The following is a 15399-nucleotide window of genomic DNA, read 5'->3' as shown; positions in this document are numbered from 1 at the left end:
AAATTGATATGTTAAGATGTAAATGTTTTTTCATCAGGATTAAAAGCATTTGAGCTGCATTTCCATAATGAAAGAGAAAATCCTGATTTTACAACCAGTGAAATGCCAACTGAACATCAAAGAATAGTCCTCTAAAGTGCTGTTCAAGGTTCATAACAGGGTTGAACCAAACAATAAATCCTGTTGTAAGTTAAAGTTTAATTTATTCTAGAACAGTATATCTCCAGGTTTTCTGAAAAACGGATGGGAGGAAAGGCCAGGTTTATTGATTGATGTCACTTGAACCCTGTCTGTAGCATAACAAGTCATTGCCCTCATTATCTTCTTGACTAAACAACCTTAATTCTTGGATTGCTAGTCTGTAGCATCGCAGAGTTCTAAAATTACCAGTCTATACAACATAAGGCTGTGTCCAAGGCCCTGAACAAAAAAAGAAAAAAAAATCATAAAGGATTTTCATGTGGAGCATGGATTCTTGTTTCAGAACCTAAGAAGAAAAACAGTGCACTGTATACACTTCAGGGAAAAACACTCTAGGCAATGGTGAGATTACAATTTGCAGCTTAAGGCAGTGAGATTCATGGGTCTCCATTAAAAGAAGGGCATGATGGTGTAGGTTGAGTGGCTTTCTGGGTTATTTTCCCACATGTATTCATTCCTTCCATGTGAATGACAACACAGAATTGGTGTGTGTGCAATGTAGGGAGGGAAGCTTTCACTACTCGGTGTTCAGTTTCCAATTAGGGTGATCTCCTGTATTGATGTTTAGAGTCAGAAAACACAGATGTTTATGATTCATAATAGTAACAAAATTATAGTTAGGAGGTAGTAGTGACAGCTATTTTATAGTTGTTAGGTTGCCAGAACAGGAAGAACTAACTGTGTTACAGTGACACAGCATTAGGAAACTTGGGAACCAGTTGTTTAGATTAATGAGTCCTAGGGCTCAGGCTTGCCTCACACTATCTAATTGGGGAGTTGTTTGTAATTTTATACAGCTGATTAATCCTGGGAAGACAGTTTACATTGCGTCCAGGCAGGACATTGAGTATTGTGTGAAAAGAAAAAAATACCACAGTGAACCTGCTACTTCCAATCCCTCCAGCATTTATGGTGGACTTACCCATGAAGATGGACTTGTGTATGAATGGTGTTCACTTACCAACTGTAAGGCAGTGGTGGTAATAGAACAAAAAGGGAGGGGTAAGGAGGAGTTCAGATTCCCTGCTTTTGTGGTAGTTGACATTAGCACTGAGAAATGAGGCAATCATTTTTTTTTTATGCCAGAGCTTTTACAGTTGAGTATATATCATATTGTGTAAATGTACCCCATTTCTTTTAAAATCAGTTCTCCAGTTAAGGGAATACTTGGTTCTTTCCAGTTGATGGTTATAATGGATAAAACCTTGGTGTTCATTGTGGTAGAAGGGAACAACTTTTGGGTTTATGACTAAGGGTGGTACAGCTGGACATTGACATAAATATACTCTCAGTTTTCTGAAGAATGATGATACTTATTTCCTTAAAGGCTGTATTAAATTGCACTTTTAAAAGGAGTGGAGGCTTGTTGTCCTTGCTTACCTTCCTTACCAGCATGAGCTGTCACTTACATGTTTAATATTTACCATTCTCAAAGTTGTAAGATGGAATCAAAAAGTAGTTTTCATTTGGAATTCTCTGATAGCTAATTGTGTCAAACATTCCTTTAACTGTTTCTTAGCTACTTGTCATATATCTGCTCAGAAATCTTGGCTTACATACATATGCCATTTTTTATTTGGATTATTTACATTTTTAAATGTAGGCAGGTGTTTTGTTCTAACTGCAGCTCTCCAATAAAGACACTGAGGCTTATATCAATTATACATGGCTCTAGCTTATTACCAACTAGCTCTTCTAACTTAAATTAACCCATTTCTATTAGTTTATGTGATGCCCAGGGTTCATGACATTAGCATGTTCATCTTCTCTTGCTACCTTTTTGTCTGGTCCATGACTTCACTGACTCCACCCTTTTTTCCTGAATTATCCTAGTTTGGTCCCGCCACCAATCTCTTCATGCCCTGCAATAGTATTTTGAGCTCGGTTTTAACGACTGAGAGTAAAACAAATTCATATTATACAGAAAACATTTTTCACAGCATACAACGTTTAGAATTTTTTAGTTCTTTATTTCACCTCTACTTGATGTGGAGTTGTTAAAAAATTTCCCCCATTTCTTAAGCTGACCTTTTGCCTGATAGAGTGTCCTTGGTCTTACACGATCCTTGCAGTTTCATGGTGTCCCATTTATTAATTGTTTTTCTATTCAGAAAGTTGTCCCCTGTGCCAATGTATTCAAGGCTTTTCCCCACTTGGTCTTGTTTCTGCTTCAGTGTGTCTGATTTTCCGTTGGGGACTTTCACATGCTTGACTTGAGTGTTGTGCAGTGGGATCTATATTAATCTATTTCAATTCTTCATGCAAAAATTCAGTTTCACTGGTACAATATGTTGAAGGTGCTGTGTTTTTTTCCCATTTTGTATTTCTTAATTTCCTTATCAGAAATCAAGTGTGCACCTGTGTTTTGATAGATGCTAGAGTCTTTAATTCCATTCCATTGTTGAACATGTCTGTTTCCCTGACAGTGCCATGGTATTCCTTAACGGATGTTTTACCTATATTTTTTTGTTATTCATATGAAGTTTCAAACTCTACTTTATAAGTCTTTGATGAAGTGTGCTGTAATTTTTATGGGTATTGTGGTGAATTGTAAATTGTTGTTAGTGGGATGTCCTTTTGACTGGCTTAATGCTATTGATCATGAGTATTGGAAATCTTTCCATCTGCTCATATCTTCTTCAAACTCTTCCTATACATAAATCTTTTTATCATACATTGTCTCACTTGTTTGTTAAGAATTTCTCTTTTTGTGTGTGTCTTTTGTCTTATTTTTTTATTTATTTTATATAACCAAGTCCATTTAAACGAAAACAACCATTTATAGGCAATGTTTGTGAATTTGGGCGTTGTTCTTTCCAAACTACTTCCTGCTGGTAAGGGGCACTGTCATGGGAGATTCGAAGAAGTTTCACAAATCCTGGCTGCAGACTGTAAGGCTGCTTTATCCAGCTGTTTTGAAAGTAGGATCACCTAAGTCCTCTTTTTAGGTGGTCTGGCTTGATCAAACCACATTAGTCTGGAAGGAATCCACAACTTTTCATTTTCTGTGGAAACAAAAATAGAAATCCTTTACCCCAGTAACTTGTTATTCAACTTAAATTTTGGAGTGAAAGCATTTTTTTTTTTTTTTTGGTAATTTAATTTATTATTTTACATGTTGATCCCAGTTCCCTCTCCCTCCCTCCATCCCTCCCTCCATTCCTCGCTCCCTCCTTTTTTCCCTTTTACACCCTCTGCCCTATCACATGCTCTCTAACCACCCTCCCCTCCCATCCCTCACCCCAATTCCATATGTAGGGGAATGCCATCCAGTTGGGGTCATGTAGCTCTGACAGGTCATTTGAAGTAGGGACTAGGGCTTCTCTCTTGTCTCTAGGTTAAGGCAGTTATCTGTCCATGGGGGATGTGTTCCCTTTTGTGCACCAGGGATACATCCTGGCTCCATTGTCTGAGGTCACTTAGACTGCTCCGTCCTTCTGGTTGAGACCCATATTCAGGGTGGCCTGTGTCAGTCCCATACTGGCTTCCCAGTTATCAGTCTGGGTGCCCATTAGATCCAGAAAGAGGAGTTTTTAAAGCAAAGCTGGGAGGTATTGGGGAAGGCTAACTGTTCCGAATCTGGGGCTCTGGTAATCATCCCAGGTTATAAATATCAGACCATAAACATCTGCTTATCTCAGTTCCTGTAGTCTGGTTCATCTCAGTTCCTGGGGTGAGTGGAACAGACTGCTTGTTAAGCAATTTTCTGTTTTACCAAGATAAGGCTCAAATAGAGTTTTAAGTTGTAAGTAATTCTACAAGAGTATGTGACTCAAGGCTGGCTGTGACTCGAGTGCAGCTCCCAACATCTCCCCCTATTTTATTATTTTTTCTGGAGGGTCTGTCTTAAGCTATGTGGTGGGCTCCCACAATCGATACCCTGGGGATGTGCTTGTCACTATGTGACGAATGGGTAGGACCTCTGACTTAGGCTACATAGGGTGCATGCACCTTCAGGACTCAAGGACATGGTCAAAAATCAGGCAAGAAACTCAGGCAAGAGGAGTGGGATCCTGAGAGAGGGCCCTTTGCTACTCCCTTCATTGAGGGACCTACAGCCAAATAGGAGGGCCTGCATCTGATTTGTGACACCATGATATTTCTGTCATTGACATCTCCATATTTGAGGGAACCAGGTCCTCTGTTGTTCGAGTCCTGTGAAATCAAGTCCTTGTCTAGGGGGATCAGAAGTGGCATTGTCACCATCCTCAAAAGGTTCCTCAGCGGAGTTCTATTCCTTTACCAAAAGCTGATGATAGTGTAAAGAAATAGGTTTTTCAATCATGGATACAATTTGAGTTTTGATCAATCAAGTTAATTTCTGGAATGCACTAGGCCCAAATGTCAGCAATAATCCTACAAATTGTCCCAGGAAAGAAGGAAGCAAGGGAGAAAGCCAAGCGGAGGTGGAAAACCATTTTTTATACCAGAACTCGGTTTGTCCCCACTGTCCTTTACATTCCTCAAGACTTTTCTGTACTATATCTAAGCTGTCTTCCACTAAGCCACTCTTACCAGCATAAAAGAAACATTCCTCTTTGAGTGCTGCACAAATTCCTCCTTGTTGTAAATACAATAGGTTTAAGCCTTGCCTGTTCTAGAGAATGACCCCTGAAAGAGAGCTAGAAGGGGGGTAGTTATGCTTCCAAGGTCTCAGGGCTGGTTTTCCTCTGTTCCACACATCTCACCAAATAGTCTGGCAGTCACTGGGCCTCATCTTCTTCCTGCCAGAAAACACAAATTTGCCAAGCCCCCTCAACCCCATATTAGGACATGGTTGGGTTCTTTCCATAATCTCGTGCATGGATCTTTCCATTTGACTTGAGTAAATGTCTCTTGAGTTCCATCATATTAGAATCTGTCTGCCACAGATTGCTCATAGGTATCCATATTCAAAAAATTTAAAATGAAGAGTGCATGATTTAGAATCATGTGGAGACTGGGGACATGAATCCCTTCTCCTAATAAGTTGCATTTTTAAGGAGCTATGAGGATGCTCCACAATTCTTTGCTCTTGAGTATTATAAGAAATGCCTGTTATATGATTTATTTTTTATTGGGCACAAAACATTGAAATGCTTTATTAGTATAACCAGGACCATTGTCTGTCTTTATAATTTTTTGGAACTCCCATGTAAGCAAAACATTTTAAACAGTGACTTATCACATGCTTAATGGCTTCTCAAGTTTTTGCAGTGGCCATTAAGAAGCCTGAATATGTATCAACTGTCAAATGAACATACTTTAATCTGCCAAATTTTGCAATATGAGTAACATCCATTTGGCATAAATGATTAGGAAGCAGGGCTGAGGATTTAGTCCTGTATTAGTTACTGGTAAATATTGTGGGCACACATCACTTGCATGTTCCTGAAGCCTTTTCAATCACAAATATAGGGGAATTTCAGGGAGAGGTGGAGGGGATCACATGTCTTGCCTCCAGTAGTTCTTTAACTAGATGGGAAGCCAAAAGAAGTTTTTCTGCGGTTCAGAGTCATTGTTCCATCCACATTGGATGTCAGAAATCCATGCAATGGGAACGGGGGCTGGCAATGCAAAAGCAACCCTCCTTAAAATGGCTAAATCATTTTCTATCTCCTTGAGTGTCTAATGGGAGTGTGGCCACAGAGCAAACTTTTCCTTGCTCCAGCTTACCTGTCACTTGTTGTTTGTCCCAGCCCATTTTACATATCATTTGGAGAGCTTTGTCTCTTGGCAGAGTGCCTTGGGTGAGGGTTTGGGTAATAAGGACAACTCCCATCTCATGTAAGAGGCCCCATCCCCACAATTTAGGGGAGAGGCCAGCCAGGATATAGGCCTGGAAGTAACCTGAATGGCCTTCAGCATCTTTCTACTTAAACCAAACTGTTTCCTTATACTATTACTATTTTGATGATGAAATCTATGTGACTGCTGAGCTAATTCTACCTGAGATAAAGGGACTGTCATCTGACTCATTACTTTACCAGTAGAACGGGAAGGTTTGAATGAGCTCTTATATGACCCACAAAGCAATATGCCTTTATTTGATGAATGACACTATGCTCAAACAGTAATTTAACCTGATTATTACTTTCAGTGTATGGAACCATCTCTGTAAATTGAAGAGGTCTGAAAATATAATGACTAACAGTATATAAGTTAGATGAATCTTTCATTAGAAGCTGAAAAAAGATTGCAATAGCTTGTAACTCAACTATCTGAGCTTAACCTGGATCTGTCTGTACTACATATTCTATTCCCATCAATAAATAACATAAGCTGCTTTTCCATCAGAACAACCATCAGGAGAAACTAACATAGCATTTTTTTTAAACAGGATTACTCTTTACAATTTTAGGGAATACAAAAGGATGTATTAGTACAAATTGTAATGTCTATGAACTGATTATCAAATTTTTCCAAAAACTGAGCAAACCTGATGGACCAAAAATTATAAATAATAAAAGCTTGAAAACTTAGGCCCTATATATAGAAAGAAAACTTCTAATGATAAAAGAAAATTAAGTCCTTAAATCAGGAGTGCCAGGGCTGGCCCCTGAGCCCACTCTCAGAAAAGGGGAGGTAACTACTCACCATCTAAGTAAACATTCTTTGCCTGTTAATTGCTGGTTGTAACGATTTAGAAATAACTATTAACTTAATATTTGGTATAGGGAACATGTATTATGCTTAGTTATCTGGCAAAATATCTCTTAGTCTAAATACAGCATTTTGTACCATACAAGCTACTGCTTTAAAATAAGGATTTAACACTTTAACTGAGGCAACAGGTAAATGCCACCATAACAATAGTCGCCTTTGCCATAAGACAGAAAGAATTCTGACTGTGCTGTGTGGGAAGGACATAAGCCTCCCATGGTCCTGCATAGTCAGTATAGCATATCTGCTGATGCTGGATTGCATTCTCCAATTGTAAGAGAACTTGTCTACTCTCTTCTGTTAGCTGTCTTGGTGAATTGGGATCACTATCTCCTTTCAGGATATTGCTTTAAGGTTTCAAATCACCAGTAGGTGCTTCTTAAAAAAGGATGCAACCATTACAATATTTCCTAAATAACTTCTGAAAATCATTCAATTATTATAAGCTATCTTTTCAAATTTCTAATCTTTGAGGCCTAATTTCTTTAGGATGTAACATAAGTTCCAAATACTTTTGAAAACTTTCTACTTTGACCTATAAAGCTTTCATTAGCTGACCTGGTCTCATTTGCATTTTCACTGACACCTTTCTAGGTGCAGGGGGTGGGGTGGGGTAGGGAGGGGCTACAGGGTCCACAGTTCCCAGAGGCTTTTTCTCAATAGCTGACAAGGTCTCATTTGCATTTTCACTGACACATCTCCAGGTGGGGCCTAACAGAGCCTGCAGTTTCCAGAGGCCTCCTTTTAATAGCTTTTCTCAAATCTTATATAAAACTCCATTCTTTCAATTTCTTTTTTAACCACCAAAATTTAGGAAGATTTCTTTATTCTCTCCTCTGTTAAACTCTTCTGAGACATCCATACAGATTGCTCTGGCTCTCAGGCCATTCTGGCTTTGACCATTTCCTATTGTTTCATTCTGCAAGACAGTGATGGGAGATGCAGATCTCCAACCCTTTCAATTAAGATATGACCTGATATCTCTCTCTCTGTGTACTGTTTTTTTTTTTGTTTGTTTGTTTTTTGTTTTTGTTTTTGTTTTTGTTTTTTGTTTTTTGTTTTTTTTTTTTTGTATATCCCAAGCAATTCAAGTAGTACCTATTGTTGGGATTCACAAATTCACATATTAACAATCACACTTCAGACACCCACCTGTGTGGCCATACCATACATAGATAGCATACATACATTTTTCAGCTCTCCATTTCTTTAGAACAAGATTATTTTGTTGAAATAAAACATCCTTAATTGAAATCACTTATAATATGGCTGCTATAGATAACCCTTAAATTATGAGCATTCAAAATCTGAACAAATTTCAATAAATTCAGCAGTTTCTGACAGGCTGTATCAATTTTTCCATACACCTGGCTGGGTGTTAGCCACAGCAGTAGTCCCTAATGTTTAGAGCCTCCTTAAGTAGTCTATTAAGATCCTCACCCACATTTTGCCATATCAGGGGATGAATATCTGGTCCTTCAAGAAAAACCTAATGACAATTTTTAGAAACAAAAGCAAAGAAACTTGCTAACTCTATATATGAAAGTCTAGTTCCTGTTTCTCGAAATGAAGCCTTGAAGTCTCTAATGAACTTCACTCCCTTGGACAAATATTGACCCATTATTACTGAACAGAATGATTGGGAAATCACCAGAAATCACCGTGATCATGAGCAGTGAGGACGGATTCCAAATAGCCTTGTTGCAGCTCGCAGGTCTGCAGGTCCTGCACTCTTCTCTGTGCCCACTACCGACTTTCTTCAGGGTTGGGGGACTCCTTTTTGTAAAAGCCCTACCTCAAGCAGGATGTTTGGCATCAATTGCTCCCACCAGCAGGGCCTAGTTATTTGTGGGTCAAGGTGGGCTAGAACCTGAAAATAATGGGAGAGAAAGAAGGAACAAGAACAAGCAATGCTTGTCAAGGCCTAAGTTTATTAGACACAAAGAGGATTTTTTAAAGCAAAGTGGGGAGCAATCGGGGAGGGTAACTGTACCGACTCTGGGGCTCTGGTTGTCCCAGGCCATAAACATCAGAATATGAACATCTGCTTTTCTCAGTTCCTGGTGTATGGTGCATCTCAGTTCCTGCGGTGAGTGTAACAGACTATTTGCTAAGGAGTTTTCTCTTTTAGCAAGATAAGGCTCAATTAACGTTTTAAGGTGTAAGTAATTCTGCAAGATTCTGTGACTCAAGGCTGGCTCCCAACACACTCATTACTTTAACAACATAGAAAGCCTCATTGAGATGATTGATGTCCTTAACTCCAATCCTACACATTTCCTTTGCATAACATAAAGCAATTCATATTGTAGGAAACTCACAATATTAAATATTCACAGATGAAAACATGTTTCGTTAAAGGGTTCGTTTAATGTCAATTATTTGATGTCAGTGCATGGATTTTGTGTCTGATCACACTTGTTCCCAAGAATGTTAGACCCTTGAGTTATTCTTGAAGCAGGAAATACAGAATGTTCTCATAATCCTGACATAGGTCCTGGCAATGAACTTTCCATATATTTTCTTGTCCGTATCTCCAACCCTGTACATATCAGACATCCTTTGTCTATCATCTTGATATGAAGTGATAGGGAAGAACTCATGAAAGAGAAAATCAAAATCATGCAAACAATTTGATGGAGATTTTAGCCTTCAAACTTTATTTTCAACAAACAAAATGGATTTTTGTTGAACAGGGTCTTACTAAGTTCACTAGACACAAGATAAGTGACAAATGTTTCAGTCTTTCTGATGTAATCTGCAACCCAAGAGAGAGAGAGAGAGAGATCATGAGAGAGAGGGAGATGAAAGAGAGATAATGGGAGTAAAAGAGACATCACCCCAAGCTTCTCCACCTTCTGGTTTTATGCTCTGTACCAAAGGCACTGTATATAAAGCTGGGGGAGAACCCTCCCCTATTACTGGTGGCTATGTGTGAAGCTCTGATTGGCTGAGTAACAGGACTAAATGAGCAGAAAATGCAAAGAACTTGAGGGCAGTGTTTGGATCAGGACTACCAAATATTTTAAACTCTTTGTATAGATACAGAAGCCAGTAGGGTTTCCATGCAACAATCTAGGCTCCGTGGGTATGCCAGTGTTGTTTTAAGTAAGGCTTCTTCCTTCTTGCCACGAATGATATGGGGAGGAAGGATTCAGGAGTTGGTGGGATCGCTTTTAGGAGGAGGTGTGGTTTACAAGTTCCCCTTAGGTGCCATTCTGTAGAGCATCACTTTGTGTAAAGCCTCAGCATTAACATTGAGCTGCATGTGGAGAGATGCTGGTTCAAGTCCTGCCAGTGTTAGGTAGCACCATTAAAAGCACTGCACTATGGTGTAAATGGGGACATTCCACTGGATTCACCTCAGTTCAGACTTCACCCAAAAAAAGGCCTATCATTGCCTCCCCAGAGTAGTGGAAAGGAACAAGGTCTGCAGAGAAATTTGGGAGCATGGTCTAAAAGGAGGAAGAGTTAGGAGAAAGAGAAGAGGAGAAGATGGGAGAGGAGAATAAGAGACATCAAGAAGACTGAGTTTTGGAAAGAAGAGAGAACAACAAAAGAGATACCATATTAGATGGAGATATTTTAGGTGTTATTATGGGAGATTACATTCTCCCAAGATAACTATCTCCTAAAATTTGTAATGAGAGCATTTGTTTCCCCTAACCAAGTCATAGCCAAATCTCTGGAAGTTTGCCTACCCAATATAAGATTTTATAGTTTGTGGAGAAACAGTTCAAAGACTTCTGCCTATGAATGCTATCTCTCCTAAGAAGTACAGCTATGGATTAAAAGACAATAAGACTCACAATTATTCATCAAAAGATGAGTTTTCCATTGTTAACTTTCTTCAGGAAGGTGATAATCCATTTGTTAGAGTAGACTGAGGGATATTTGGATTGCAGTTCATCTCTTTTGTGGCAGCAGTCCAACATTAAAAATGAGACACCTAAAACCTTGCATACACAATGACGTTTCAGCATTTTATTATTCAACTCTGTGAAGAACTAAGGGATGAAGCAAGGAGTTTCACACAATCTTTTGGGACTCAAGTGAGAGACAAGTTGTGTCGACTATGGAAGACCATTTCATCATCTGATTATGGTATTATTTGATTATTAAAATAGGACATTAGATAATCAATGATCAGTGGATTATTGTTCAACAATGTGGGACTCAAGTATTTTAGACCATCTAAATATTAATTATGTGATTAAATTATTTAAATAAATGATGACAGCATTGTTTACAAGTCTGGTTTGTAGCCACCTTAGGGAAGTGGATTATGTGACATCCATTATTTGACTATTTAGTTATAAAAAACAATGATTATATCATCCATGACACATGGAATTTCATCCTACCTTGTGGGGTCAAGTGCCACAGATATTCTAATTACATAATAAAAGTATTTTAATTGACAATTCATGTTAATACCCAAGATAATGTAAATATTTGTATAATTAAGCAAACCATTATTCCACTATTCCATAAAGAGTCCTGTAAATCTCCCTCTTGGGCTGTTAATGTGCAATATCATCACAGTTTATGATTCATTGTTTCAATTGATGATGATTATGTCCTTCATGACTGGAGACTGGCCATTCTTCCCTGCCAGTAAAATGCTACATCACCTCTTTATTGTGACAGTTATTTAATTATTTAATTATTTAAATTATTTAAACGATGGACAATGACATCATCAATTATCATTTGGGTGCAAATATCTGTCAGGGACATGGTTAGAAAGATTGTAGACATGGAAATAGCAGGTTCTGAATGATCTATGCATCACCCAGATTACTAAGGATGTTGGATGATTGAGTCCAGAAGGTTGCACGGTGCCCTCCGAGAAGTACAAGGACTTCACCAAGGCCGGCACGGTGGCCTGGGTGTTGACTACCTACTCTTCCTCCACATCTTCACATCGGTTGAGATCTACCATGAGAAGAAGGAGTGGCACTAGGAGGTCGGCACCATCACCAAGACCTGGCAAAAGGATGACGACTCAGAACATGAAAGAACATCTCTCTCTCAGCTCTGCGGGTGATGCCTTTCCTGCAGCCATCTTTATAGTTGATAGCAACATTTTACCAACTACTGCTATGCCAGGTATAGGCCCATCATCTCAGGTACTGCCACACCCCAACAGAGATTCAGGCACTGGGGATGATGTCAGGCTGACAGTGTTCACCAGGCAAGACAGTATGGTTATCTGATTATTAACTTATGGAATTCTAAAAACCCGTGATGACAGCATAGTTTATCATGTCTCCCATATCTGCCCAGGAATTGATGATACAAAAAGTTCAACTACTTACATATTTAAAATTGTATTATTAAATTGTTTCATTATATAATCTGTGAACCCTGAAGTTTGGTGCCACCTTGTGTGACTCAATTGTGACACATGATTTAACTATCTGATTATTTCATTATTCAAATCTGTCTTTTACTACTCCAGGAAGAGTGGAGTCTGGAACCACCTTGTTGGTCTTAATTGTCTCTTGTGATTTCATTATTTATTTATTTAATAAATGGGGATATCATTTGTTATCTCTCTAGGACTGAATTACGAGGAATTATCTCATTCATTCATTTTTTTTGTTCAAATCTATGGTTAAAAACTCAATGATCTCTTCAGGTTTGAGCAATCTTGTAGAAGTCACATATAAAACATCCACTTGTTTAATTTTTACATTTAATTATTAAAATCTGTCATTATTTATTCAGGGATCACATGAGATTTGGGGCTCCTTATGGGAGTCAATCATGCCAGACCAACACAACATGTAATACTAAACTTACTTAACTGTGAAATTAGGAAATTAAATCTTAATTCATCATTTAATTAACATATTTAAAATAAAGGTGATGTTTTGGACCGTAAGATAGTTTGGAGTCAGATTTTTGGAGTTGATGATGTGACATCATCTCAGTACTTGACTATTTAGCTATTTAAATAGACCATTGCATCAGAAATAGTTTTATGAGGTTGGTGCCATCTTGTCAGAGTTAATATAAAACTCCAACTAATTAATTAGCAATTTAAGTTTTTAATATACATAATTATTCCAGGAAGAGAACAGTCTGACTTCTCCATGTGGGATTTAATTATGCACTACCATGTCATCATTCAAATATTTTTCATTTTATATTAATTATTAAAATCGATGAAAATGTTGTCCTTCATTACTGGAGTCTGTCCATTCCTCCCTGGGTGTTAAATGTGTGGCATATTTAATTATCTAAGTATTACTCCTGGACAATCACTGGAGTTTGGTTCCATCCTATGAAAGTTGAGTATGCATGACTTTCAAATTATTTACTTATTTGATTACCTATATAATGCAGGTACCATCCATTATGGGTTTGGCTGCTGTGTGATTGACACATATAGGAGATTGGTATCAAAAGCAGTGCACAGAGAATGACAGACACTGGGATATTAATTGATTATTGATCACATAATAATAGATCTTTAACGATCCCTAAGCCTACACTTTCAAATGGATTTTCGCCTTCTTGAAGGAAGTTAACAATGGAAAACTCAACTTTTGATGAATAATTGTGAGTCTCATTATCTTTTAAACCATAGTTACTTCTTAGACGTGAGAACATTCATATACAGAAGTCTTTGACCAGTTTTTCCACAGATTATATTCTCCGATATCAGGTAATCTTGAATTGGGTAACCAGTAATAGCTGTAGGCAAGCTTCCAGAGATTTGGCTATGACTTGGTTAGGGGAATGAGTTGCTGACATTAAACGTTTTAGGAGATAGTTATCTTGGAAGCTTTTCATGTCCAATGATAACACTTTATCGAAGCTGCTCTCTGGTATTTGGCCCATGATACCAGGATACAGAATGCAAGCATTGTTGCCAGGCAACCTTTATGATCCAACATTCTGTCACTTTCTAGTGCACCTCCCACATGCTAAAATTAGCATACCCAATGATGGACTAAATTTACAACCTCACTGATTTTCTCGCAAAAACGATGCAGGGCTCTTTTTTGAGTTATACATATTTACCAGTCTCTCAAGCTACAACAAACCTATAGTTATATAAGCATGAAAAGGAAATAGTCATAGATTTAAATAATTAAGATATAATGAAGAATAATTGAATAATGACATGGTGGTGTGATGGGAGATGTCATTCTGTATATGTTTCTCATACTGGTTAATAATAAAGCACTGTTGGCCAATAGGAAAGGAAGATAGGAGGGACTAGGAGACAAGGAGGAAATAGGAAGTAGGAAGGAGGAGTCAAGATGGAGAGTGTGAAGAAAGCAGTATGCCGCCGGCTCCCTAGTAAGAAAAATACATAGATCAACAGAAATGGGTTAATAATTAAAGACAGAGCTAGCCGATAAGAAACAAGTAACCAGGCCAACAGTATTGTACCAAATACAGAGTCTCTGTGTATTATTTGGGGCTGGCGGCGTGGCGGCGGGACAAAACCAGGAGACAGAAGGCGAAAAAAACCATACTTGTTACAGTGGTGCATACTTAAATCCCACATGGAGAAGTCAGACTGATTTCTTGCTGGAATCATGATTTATTTAAAAATTATATTGATAATTAATTAGTAGGCGTTTTATATTGACTCTGACATGATGGCACCAAATTCGTAAAACTATGGCTGATGAAAGGATCTATTGAAATAGCTAAATAATCAAGAAATGAAATGGTGTTACATCATCAACTCCCAAATCTGACACCAGAAGGGACTTATGGTCCATAACATCATCTTTACCTTAAACACGTTAACTAAATGATGAATTATTATTTATTTTCCCTATTTTACAGTTAAATAAGTAAGTGTAGTATTAGATGATGTGATGGTCTGGCATGACTGACTCCCACAAAGAGATTCAAAACTCGAGTGATCACTGAATAAAAAATGACAGATCTTCATAATTAAATGAATAAAAATTAAACAAGTGGATGGTTTTTTGTACGTGACTCCTACAATATTGATCAAAACTGAAGAGATCCAAAGTCCAAAAGGGACTTACGGTCTAGAACATTACCTGTATTTAAATATGTTAATTAAATGATGAATTAATATTTAATTTCCTATTTCCTCAGATAAATGAGTAATTATAGTATTAGATAATATGATGGTCTGGCAAGATGGACTCCATGAGGTGCCTCAAAACTCCAGTGATCACTGAATACATGCTGACAGATTTTCATAATCAAATGAGTAAATACTAAACAAGTGGATAGTGTTTTATTCATAAAGCCTAAAAGATTGCTCAATAGTGAAAAGACATTGAGTTCTTAATCATAGATTTGAACAAAAAAATTAATGAATAAAGACATAATTTCTCATAATTCACCCCTGGAGAGATAACAAAATGATATCAACATTGATTTAAATAAATCAATAAATAATGAAATCACAAGAGACAATTTAACACCAACATGATGGATCCAGACTCCACTCTTCCTGGATAAGAAAAAGACAGATTTGAATAGTGAAATAATCATATAGTTTGATCATCTGTCATGCTTGAGTCACACAAGGTGGCACCAAACTTCAGA

The sequence above is a fragment of the Phodopus roborovskii genome, unplaced genomic scaffold, assembly GCF_943737965.1.
Source record: "Phodopus roborovskii unplaced genomic scaffold, PHOROB, whole genome shotgun sequence".
Taxonomy (NCBI): Eukaryota; Metazoa; Chordata; class Mammalia; order Rodentia; family Cricetidae; genus Phodopus; species Phodopus roborovskii.
This window is presented reverse-complemented; position numbering follows the sequence as displayed.